Genomic DNA, 12320 nt, shown 5'->3' with positions numbered 1-12320 from the left:
GTACAACTTAGAATTGAATTAGTGCACTTTAGGTAAACAACTTAAAGATAGTAATCGGGTAGTTGGAGATGATAGTCTGTGCTCGATGGATAATATGAGCAACCATTGCACTTAAAGGTTGGAAAGTATTATTTATGTTGCACAAGGTGATCCTTTATGGTAAAAAATCAAGCCCTCCCCTCCCCCCTCCCCCACCCTCATTGTGTCTAATTGTTCCTTGTACCTTTAGTTGAGGAATTTAGGTTTATCTAGGTTTTACATCTTGTAGCCGAAAGAGTTGTACCCATTAGTTTATTAATGAGTGAATTATATTCTTTCAAATTATTTCCTTTACATTACTTGTGTATTATTTCACTCGATCAATTACTTCATCTTATTCCACCTAGAGTAACTAATCATTTACTTACACTCTTTTATTCCCTTAATTTAATAATGGATTAATTTTTATGCTCACCTAGAATAATTATTTACAATTCGATTAATCCCACATAGTTTATAATTCAGCCGAAAATCACAGTTGTGGACCTCGAAAAGTACCTAACACCTTCTCTTTAAGGTAATTTGATCCCTTATCCGATCTTGGTAACACGGACTAGTGAAAACAAAGTTATTTGTAAATAGGTGACCTAACACACCTTAAAAAATCGTTAGGTGGTGACTCTTCTCTTTTGATACCCGTTTAAAAGAGTTTTCTCGTGTCGAAACTCGTTCTCATGAGTAAACATGGTGTGACAACATGGCGACTCTACTGGGGATATACTTAGATTTCTACCATAACAAAGTTTTGCCTGTGTGAAATTGTTTATTGAATTACTTTATTTGGTTTCTTTCATGTACCTCCCTTTCACCGTCCCTTTCTGCTATCCTTTATTTGCTTTATTGATTTAATCATGCTTTTGCATTTTGTGAACCATGCTAACTATTTTCCTTGTCTTTTCTTTTCCTTTTCCTCCTTACTCATTTTTATCGCATTATCAAATACTGTCTTTATGTGTTTTTTACCATGCAAAATTACTTGACTTTATGTTATCGCTTTTTCCATAAGCATGCTTTCAACATCATATTTCACTCGTGCCTATTATCAACATAGCGGCACTTGATGAGTGTCTGTACTTTCTGAAAATACCCCTTTTTAAATCGAAAAGGCTTATTAGCGATAGACTAGTCAATCAACAATGTAGTCGACAGTCCCGTTCCTTTCCCTCTCAAGTTGTTCGCTTGAGAGTAGTGGTTTAGATCCCTTAGAAATCCACTATGACAGAAATTTTACATGCATCATGTTAAACCTAGGATGCATTAAATACCCATGACGTATTAAATCCGTTTAGATAAACCTTGTCCAAAGTCCAAAGGGATTCCTGAGAGATACATTCATACTATGTGTATTACTTGGAGAAAATGTGGTAACATGTTGACTATTGTCGCTTAACTAATCAAATTAGGAGGGGGTAGGGCTAACTCTTTTCTTCAATATAAAAAATGAAGCACGACATTCCTTGGTTCGGTATGGTCGAGAACATCCCACCCAAGTTGATTGATTGGTGGAACGACCTCCCTCAGTGTGATCGGAATCATGTGAGAAGGATAATGGGTAATTTCCCATCCCTGATGGACATTCGGCCGAGCAGGGAATTGATCGAGGTTGCTACAATATTTTGGGATAAGAAAAGAGCCGTCTTTTGATTCGGAAACTTGGAGATGACCCCGCTCTTGGAGGAAATTGGAGGTTTAGCTAGACTCTTCTCGGATAGTCCAGGTTTGTTGGTACAGAAAAATCGTACACCTTGCGGTTTATAAAATATGTGTGGGATCAAGAAGAATGATGAACTAGGCTACCTGAAGAAGTCTTAAATTCTCTTTGACTTTCTGTATGAATGGTATGGACATAGCAAATAATACCGGTTGTATCATTAAGAATTGGCCATCACTTATGTTGGGTGGATTCATCGTAGGGTTAATATTTTCATTGTAAGTTTTTTGCGGCTGCTGATCTTCCCGATGCAAGGAGGGAAAACTCATACTCGGCTAGCCATGGTTGCCAGAGCCATGATGGAGAGAATCAAGAGACACACTTACACTATTGTCCCTATGATACTGGCAGAAAAGTATCGAGCATTGGACCGATGCAAGTATGGGGAAGGCTACTTTGAGGGGAGCAACCTTCTGTTGCAAATATGGTTGATAGAGAACCTCTAAAAGGGTAACTACTGTCAGGAATTCCTTCGTAGGTTGATGAATGACTATATTGCCAGCCACCATCCAAAGAAAATGACCTTTTCCTCCTGAAAGGTTTGCAAGGCCCACAAATGCTTAAGGATGGGTACACCTCTTCAGCAATCTGACTGATGAATAGGTACACTAGATGATCTAATGGGTTACAAGCAAGTAGTTCATAATCCGCTCCAAGAAGGGGGACGTCATCCCTTTTAAGTTTGAATCTCAGCATATGTGGGATCAGAAAATCATTGTGGAAAAGGAGATCATAGAGCCCGATAGGTATCATGTTGGACACATGTAGTATTACCTTTCATGGATAGAAGATGACATAACCGGGGATGTCAAAACATGAATCAATCTAAAGGGAAGGATTATAGATGAAGAGGCTAAAGCTCAGGTGAAGTACAAAAGGTTGTGCAAAAGGGTCTTCGCATCTGAAGCCAAGCACATGGAGCAACACAAGACATATATGGAAGCGATAAAAGAATGGAGAGAGATAGCAAACAAAGCGACGGAGAGGTTGGAGTATTTGGAGTAGGGATTGATGAAGTTTGAGGGGAAAATGAGGAAAAGACTCTGGACTACCAGGGTATGAGTTATGATGAAGGGGGAAAACAAGCAATGGCCTACTTGTTGCATGACTTGCGTGACTTCTGGTACATGATCGATGGAATGAAGAAAAAAGTGATGGAGGAGGGCCATCTGAGATCAAGTAGAATAGGAGATTTTTCTTTAATATTTTATAGTTTGATTTCGTTAAGAATTGCTTTAATAAGGATTTGTTTCACTAGTGACTCTATTTTATTATTTTGTTATAGTGATAGAATGATTTAATGTATTTCGTGTAATGGGATGAAACAATGTTGGCAAAAATTTCTCCAAGTTTACTTATCGCTTAGGCCTACCTCGGACACAACGACGTTCCCAAACTAGGATGTCAGTTATTCAATGCTTTATATGTTTAAATACCGCAATGATCTTTCGTTTTTTAGCTTACTGACTTGTCTACCTTTTATTTTTCTTTCTTTTGATTATTTCTATTCTCAAATGCTGGCTCGTGCACTCTGGAAACATACACATACCACACCAAATCTAGAGGTCCTACGCCTCCTCCCCCTCATAGCATCATCAAAAGCAAAGTAAAGGGAAGATGGATAACTTTAGTGGTGATGGGAAAGACAATACTCCTTTGGTAGAGAACGTAGAAACATCATATGGGAGAAGTACAACGGGGCAGAACGAGTTGGTTCTGTGATTAGAGCAAAAGATTCTTTAATTGCAAGGCGAACTCGAGCAGGTCTGCAACCTCGCCAACTACCCCTCACCTTAAACGTCCCTAATATCAATCACCAAAATGCTACTACTCAAAGTCCTCCATAACCCCAGAATACTCAACCTCAGAATACGCAACCTCAAGCTCCACAAAATCCCCCTACCACTAAACAGTACCATAATACCACACTCTCGCAAAACCTGAACCCTCCACCACTACAGGTTCCGCAACAACACTATCACAACACAACTCAATACCCTCAAACCGCCACTTATCCCACTCCTCAAAATATACAACAACCTACCCACGATCTACCCCGGGCATCCATCAATGATCATCCATACCCCCAAGTCCCTGGTACCCACCAAAGAAACCCTATATACATGGACACTCTACCATACACACCACAACAAACCTTATACACACCCAAACCTACTAAAAAGGACCTGCTCATCAAGAACATAACTGAAGAGTTGAAGAAGTTATCCAGAAGGGTCAAGAGTGTCGAAGGAGGAAAGGGTGTTGAAGTCTTGAATTATGAAGACTTGTTCATTCAACCAGATGTAGAAGTGCCAGAAGGTTACAAACCCCCAAAGTTTGAAATGTTTGATGGCAATGGTGATCCCAAAGTGTGCTTGAGGACTTATTGAAACATGCTCGTGGGTGTAGGTAAAAATGAACAAATCCGCATAAAGTTGTTCATGTGAAGTCTCACATGAGATGCTTTGTCATGGTACATCAGTCAAAACCTGAAGAAATGGTCTAATTGGGTGAGTATGGGGACCGATTTTATGGACAGATTTAGGTTAAACACAGAGAATGCACCAGATGTGTTCTACATTCATATCTCTACATTCTTTTCAGCATAAATATTTCCTATCTTATTGAGTTACAACTATGACATGTAATAAGATAACACAACATGATGAGAGTGATTCAGAAGAATGAAAAAATGATATTATACCCGAGGAAACAGTCAGGTAAGTAGAGGATTTTGAGAACAAACCAAAGTCCAACTTAGAGGAAATTGAGATAGTTAATTTGGGAAATTCCGAAATAGTCAAAGAGACCCGTATTAATATCCATCTATCACCATCCGACAATGAATAATATATCAGATTTTTGAAAGAATATAAAGACATCTTTGCCTGGTCGTATAATGATATGACATGGCTGAGCACATCCATAGTAGCCCGTAAACTACCTACCAATCGAATATATCCACCAGTGAAGCAGTAACTCAGGAAATTTAAGCCATGCATGAGTTTGAAAATAAAAGAGGAGGTTACTAAGCAGATCAATACCAAGGTCCTTCAGGTGGTCGAGTATACGACTTGGTTAGCCAATATCGTACATGTACCGAAGAAAGATAGGACGGTCAAGGTATGTGTTGACAATAGAGATCTGAACAGAGTAAGTCCCAAGGATAATTTTTCACTTTCAACACATACATATCTTGATCGATAATTGCGCCAACCATCAGCTCCAGCCCTTTGTTGATTGTTTTGCTGGATACCAGCAGATCTGGATAGATGAAGAAGATGCGGAGAAAAAATCCTTCATCATTCCATGGGGTGTATATTGCTATAAAATGATGTTGTTTGGCTTAAAGAATGTCGGGGCTACGTACATGAGGTCCATGACTACCCTCTTTCATGACATGATAAACAAGGAGATCGAGGTTTATGTGGATAACGTCATCATCAAATCTAAGAAGAGCCTGCCGGGAAGCTACTTGGTTTCATTGTCAGCCGCTGAGGGATTGAGTTAGACCCGTCAAAGATATAATCTATCCAAGACTTGCCTCCGCCAAGGAACAAGAAAGATGTATTGAGCTTCTTGGGCCGTCTCAATTACATCAGTCGTTTCATAACACAGTCGATGGCTATATGTGAACAAATATTTATGATGCTAGGAAAGGATGCTACAACAAGTTGGATTGAGGAATATCAAAAGGCCTTCGATAAAATCAAGGAGTATCTGCCCAAACCCCTTGTCCTAGTCCCATCGGAGCCCGGGAAACATCTACTGTTGTACATGTCCGTGTTGGACAGAGCATTTGGATGCGTCTTGGGACAACATGATGAGACCGGGAGGAAAGAGCAAGCCATATACTATCTGAGTAAAAAGTTCACGCCTTACGAAGCTTGGTATTCTTTATTAGAGCATACTTGTTGTGCCCTGACATGGATGGCCCAGAAGTTAGGCATTATTTCTGCGCACACACCGCACATCTCAAATCGAGAATAGACCCCTTAAAGTATATTATTCAGATGCCAATTCCTACTAGCAAGTTGGTGAAGTGGAAAATATTGCTAAGCAAATTCGACATCGTCTATGTGGCTCAGAAGGCAGTCCAAGGGCAAGCATTGGCCGATCATTTGTTAGAAAATCCTATGGGTGGAGAATACGAACCATTGAAGATGTATTTTCCCGACATGGAAGTTTCTTTCATAGGGGAAGATATCGCCGAAGCTTATGATGGTTGGATAATGTTCTTCGATGGAGCACCAAACTTCATAGGAGTGGGCATCGTAGCTGTCCTAGTATCGAAAACCGGCCAACACTATCCAGTATTTGCCAAGATCAGGTTCAAGTTCCCGTGCAGCAACAATATGGCAGAATACGAGGCTTGCATTTTGGGACTTAGGTTGGCCATCGACATAAACATCTAGGAATTATTGGTAATCTAAGACTCAGATTTGAGTTACATCAGGTACTCTGAGAGGGGCCACCAAGAATACCAAGATACTTCCATACTTACACTGTGTGCATGAATTGATCAAGAGGTTCATCAAGATAGAATTCAAGAATGTTCCCCCGCGGACACATTTGCCACCCTATCTTCCATGATACAACATCCAGATAAGAATTATATCGACCCCATCCCAATAGATACCCATAATCAGCCTTCCTGTTGTGCTTATGTTGAAGAGGAATTTGATGAGAATCCATCGTTTCATGATATCAGGGAGTATCTGGAAAAGGGAGAGTATCCGAAAAATGCTACACACACTCAAAAGTGCACATTACGAAGGTTAGCTAATCACTTCTTCTAGAGTGGTGGAATTTGTACAGAAGAACCCCTGAGTTAGGATTGCTAAGATGTGTTGATGCCAAGGATTGCTAAGAGATACATGTCGGGACATGTGGATATCACATGAACGGGTTCATTTTAGCCAAGAAGATATTAAGGGCGGGATACTTCTGGATGACTATGGAGACGGATTACATCAAGTATGTGCAGAAATGCCACCAGTGTCAGGTACATGCTGACATGATACGAGTTCTACCCAATGAACTCAATGTGACGAGCTCGCCTTGGCCTTTTGCCGCATGGGTCATGGATGTTATTGGCCCAATCGAGTCTGTCGCCTCCAATGAACATATATTTATCTTGGTAGCCATTGATTACATCACCAAATGGGTTGAAGTTGCTTCCTACAAAGCCATGACAAAGAAGGTCGTAGCAGAATTTTTCGGGACCGTATTGTCTTTCATTTCATGGTGCCTGAGTCAATTATCACTGATAATGCCGTCAACAATTATCTGGTGCAGGCCATGTGCAATACATTCAAGATCAAACACCGAAATTCCACTGCATATAGACCACAAATGAATGGAGCCGTTAAAGCCACCAACAAGAATGTTAAGAAGATACTAAGAAAGATGGTGGACAACTAAAAATAGTGGAACGAGAACTACCAATTGCTTTGCTTGGATACCTCACTACGGTCCAAACATCAACTGGAAAACTCCTTATTTATTGGTTTATGGCACTGAAGTTGTTATACCCGCAGAGGTAGAAATTCCTTCTTTGTGGATCATACAAGAAACCGAGCTTAGTGATGCAGAATGGATACAAAGTCTATTTGGTCAGTTGGCTCTCGTCGATGGGAAAGGATGAACGCAGTGTGCCATGACCAACTTTACCGGAATAGAATGGCAAGGGCTTTAAATAAGAAGGTTAGACCAAGAAAGCTCATATCGGGGCAACTGGTTTTGAAATAAATTTTCCCACATCAGGATGAAGCAAAGGGTAGATTCTCACCTAACTAGCAAGGTCCTTACATAGTTCACCGAGTGTTGATAAGAGGAGCACTCATACTAGCAGAAATGGATGGAGAGATATGGCCAAAACCTATCAATTTAGACGCCGTCAAAAGATACAATGTCTGATATTGCATTCACACTTTCTTCTTAATGTAACATGAACTAAGCTTGATCTGATTTCCATTTAAGAGGGGATACGTAGGTAGCCCTGTTAGTTCGGTCACATTATAATAAAATTTCCATTTTCCTCAGTGGTCAGAAACAGAGGCTAGATTTTGAGCTTCATCAGATTCCATATTGTCGCACCAAGGGTCGCCAAATGAATATTGCCGGAAAGTATCCGTTAGAACTAGGGTAGAATTTTGAGTGAGCCCACAATATTCCATTCAGGACAAGGACGTTGTGATGTCTCAAATGTGTCACAATCCATGATTCGACAAAAACTATCTATTTTTATGCATTATCCATGATTCAAAAATTGCATTATTTATGACTGATCAATTACAAAATGCATATTTTCAAAACTTAATATTTTGTAATAGCCAAATGCTACCCAAGGCTAGCTCAAAGCACAGAAGTGTCAAGCTCGGAAAACAAAGTTAGAAGTAAGGACAGAACAAGGAATCAAAGCAAGAACCAACCTTCCCCCCAAACTTACGACTTTTTCTTTGAATAAATGTATTACAGACACAACACTATCAAAAGTATCTGCAAGGGATATATGACAAGACCGCTATCTTTACATAGATAAATGCTACCAAGCCTAAATGTGTCAAGCTAAGAATTTCTTTCCCTTTCTCGCATTTACATAAGGCTAAGCTCTGCCTCCATCATTGCATAGGGCTAAGCGGTGCCCTTATTATCTTCATAGGGCTAAGTACTGCTTACTTGCATGGGCTAAGCTTTGCCTCCATCATTGTATAAGGCTAAGCATTGCCTTAATTTTGCATAGCGCTAAGCACTCCCCTCATTACTTGTACTAGGCTAAGCTCTTCCTCTATCATCGCATAAGGATAAGCATTGCCTTCATTTTGCATAGGTCTAAGCACTATCTTCATTACTCGCATGAGGCTAAACACTCCCTCCACATCTACATAGGGCTAAGCACTGCCCTCATCACCTGCATAGGGCTAAGCAATGCCCTCATACCTGCAAGAGGCTAAGCTCTGTCACCATTATTGCATAAGGCTAAGAACTACCTTCCTCTGCATATGGCTAAACACTACCCTAATCACTTGTATAGGGCTAAGCACCGCCTTTATATTTGCATAAGGCTAAGAATTGGCTTCTACTTGCATAAGGGCTAAGTATTGCCATCATTCCTCATCACCCGTATAGGTTTAAACACTTCCCTCATACTTTCATGAGGCTAAGCTCTGCCTCCATCTCACACAAGGATAATCATTGCCTTCCTTCATTCCTATATAAGGTTGAACCCTGCCTTCGTCATCTGTGTATGGCTAAGCACTGCATATTTCCTCTGTCGAACAGTCAAATATCACCACACCTTTGCATTTCATGGGCTGAATTATCCCCAAATTATCCAAAGGCGTCATAGTCTGAAGGATCCATTTTCATGGCCCGAGGACACCATTCCATGGCCTAAGGATCTCAAAGCTGCATATAATTATTCGAAGGCATCATAGTCCAAAGGCACCATCCACATGGCCCGAGAACACCGTTTCATTGCATGCGAACCCCTTTATTACACGTTCCATGGCCCAGGATGTCGTGGTCTAAGGATATCATCCTCATCGTCCGAAGACAACTTTCATGGTCCGAAGGAAATTTGCATCATGTTTAAATTTCCGCACTCGCAACAATGATACTATAAATGTTATGTATATGATTCCGTATTCGCTGCATTTTACACTTTGTAGGTAACTCGAAAGGTAACCATTCTTCAAACAAGAGCAATTCTTGCTCCGGTTTCCGTTCAGATGTTCACATTCCTTTGATATCTCCAAGAAACCGCCAACCAATAGCCGAGCATTTCTTTTCCGTAATCATTCCCCAATTACATCACCTCATGCATTTGTAACGGATAATTCAACATTATTGTCATTTATACTCTCCGTCTTTGATATCAACTATTCACGACACCTCCCTATACAGAGAAAATCATTTTTTAAAGCATGCAATCTTTCCATAATGACTCCATCGATCTCATTAGCCTTTGGATCCAGAACTATACATGGCTTGATTCCTGTGAACCAGGGATATGTAGACAGCTCAAGAACCAAGGTCTAGCCCCGATATTTTTAACATCCCATACCCCATTCTCATCTATCCGGAAAAATTGATTATCATCTCGATTTATTTACCCGACAATTCTTTCATTATTCCTGGGTAAGGAGGGGCAACTATTGATACTCAACGTTTTGCTCACTTTTTCCCCTTAACCATTATATTTTACCATGTATTTTTATATATTTTTAATAATATCTATAGAATATTTTATTGCCTATTTCATGAAATGTTTCAAATATCAATTCATTATCTTCATAATACTTTTATCAAATTATTATGAAAATTGCATACAAATAATTTTATTCACTATAAGCATTTTTAATCAATTCATGTATTTTAATTGATAAATATTTATTTATTATTCCCTCAAAATTATTTTTGAGTGATTAGTTGTCCAAACTAGTCGTTTATATTTTTTACGCATATCTCATAATATTTACATTATTTCATACGATTGCATTTGCATTTTATACCATTTGCATATTATTTTACATAATAGCCAATAGTTTTCAATAATTATATTTATTATGCTATTTAGGTCAAAATAGCATTTTTATATTTTTACTATTACAATCTATTATTTTAAAATTAATTTGAAAAATAGCATTTTAATCATTTTAATCCATTTGAGGCCCAAATCAAACACTCCAGACCCAAAACCAAATGACTTGCACCTAATGCCCCCGACCCGGGGCTCCCTTTTAATCCTAGTCGTTTATCTCAAAGATTATCGGCTCACAATCCATCCCTCTCTTTTATCTGACCAAACCCCACCCCTAACCCGCATTTTCCCATTTCGGCCACCCTCAGTCACTCTCTTCATAGCTCACGATGAAACCCTAGCCGGCCATGAAGATTTTCTCTGTTCTTTCCTTTTTACGCGTCCATACGCAGGCTCACATACTTTATTCGTGCTCACTCGCTCAGTTATGGTAACATTCGTTACCAATCCATCTATGGAAAGTATGATTCTCCTGAATCGGGTTGATATGACTTCAACCTTATGGATCCGGACACGATTGTGGCTCTGTAAATCCAGAAAGGGAGAATATTTCTATGTCCCTGCGTATTTCCGTCGATTTCTTCTCGATTAAGGTTTACATGAGTTTTATTCGATTTTGTTATTTGATTGATCTTTTTCTTTTTCTGATTATGTGAATCTAACACTATATAAACCCCTTCCGCAATTCCCCTAAACATACTTTATTGACTACTCCCGAACACTCGCAAATTGTTATATTGTGTTCTGGTTCTCTGAAACTATTGTGTTCGATTTGGTTCTTATCCGGCTAAAGGCCAAGGCCACCGTGGTATTTCTTAATTACCTCCTCTAGTGAAAGCACTTCTCGAAGCCCTTTCGAGGCTCTTGTTAACTCTGAAGCACCGGAGACTTGGGGTTCTCACTATCCTCCTTCAATTGCTACTACTGAGCCACTACTGAAATTCTAATTTTCTTACTCTTTTGCTCTTTTATCTTTGCAACTGATTAGTGCTCTTGACTCTTACAGTTTTAATTCTTACTTCTCTACTTGTTCATGTTACATGTATTTTGTGTGCCAATACTGTGTAAACACCTATCAAAATAGACGAGCATGACTTAGGTAACCCTGCTATTTGTGAACTCTAATATTGCACTTTTGTCGTATGATTTGCTGCAATTTCATAGTCAAATATTGTTTTGAGGATCCATGTATGTTAATGTTAAGTCTTTGTGTAAGGATTTATTTTTTGTTATGACTAAATCATGACCATGTCTGCCCTGAATTTTCATGTAAAGTCTTTCCTGTAAGGACTTCTGCTTGTTATGTTCTCAGGATTAAGTTCTTGATTATGTATTACCTTAGATTTTCATGCTGAAGTCTTCCCCGTGAGGACTGCTATTGTTATCTTCTCGGAATTATTTCCTGGATATTTTTTATCTTAGATTTGCATGCTAAGCCTTTCATGTATGAACTAGTATTTGCCATCTCCTCAGAATTAGTCCTTGACCATGCTTTATTTTTAGGTTTTCATGTTAGAGCTTTTCCTGTAAGTGCTTGTATTTAGTTACCCTCCTAGGATTAGTTCATGACCATGTTAAACTTTCATGCTAAGTCTTTCCTGTGAAGGACTCGTGTCTGTTATGTTCTTTGCGTTTAAGTACTGACTACTCTAGGAGGTCTATCTTTGTGAAGCTGTCATTGTGAACTAATTCTATGTACCTGGTAAAGCCATCAGACGTATGTTTGTTCTAACCTATATGTTTTGTATACCCCCTTCATGTTCCTACCATTTCATAAGATTTTATGAGACTAATAGACTTTCAAAGGTGTCCTTTCCTTATTTATGTGCTCTTTCACCTCTTAAATATCACATCCTATGATATTATTTAAAGGTTCTTGTTCTTTGTTAGTTGTAAAAATAAGGACCCAATGTGCATATGTTCTTTCCTAAATTTGAAGTCGCCTAAATAACTGATTTGCGTAGGCTTTCACTTATGTTCTTTGCGTTCCTGTTGCTTGTTAATAATAATGGGTAAACAAAGTAG

Source organism: Nicotiana tomentosiformis, chromosome 7, assembly GCF_000390325.3.
Source record: "Nicotiana tomentosiformis chromosome 7, ASM39032v3, whole genome shotgun sequence".
NCBI classification, from domain to species: Eukaryota; Viridiplantae; Streptophyta; class Magnoliopsida; order Solanales; family Solanaceae; genus Nicotiana; species Nicotiana tomentosiformis.
This window is presented reverse-complemented; position numbering follows the sequence as displayed.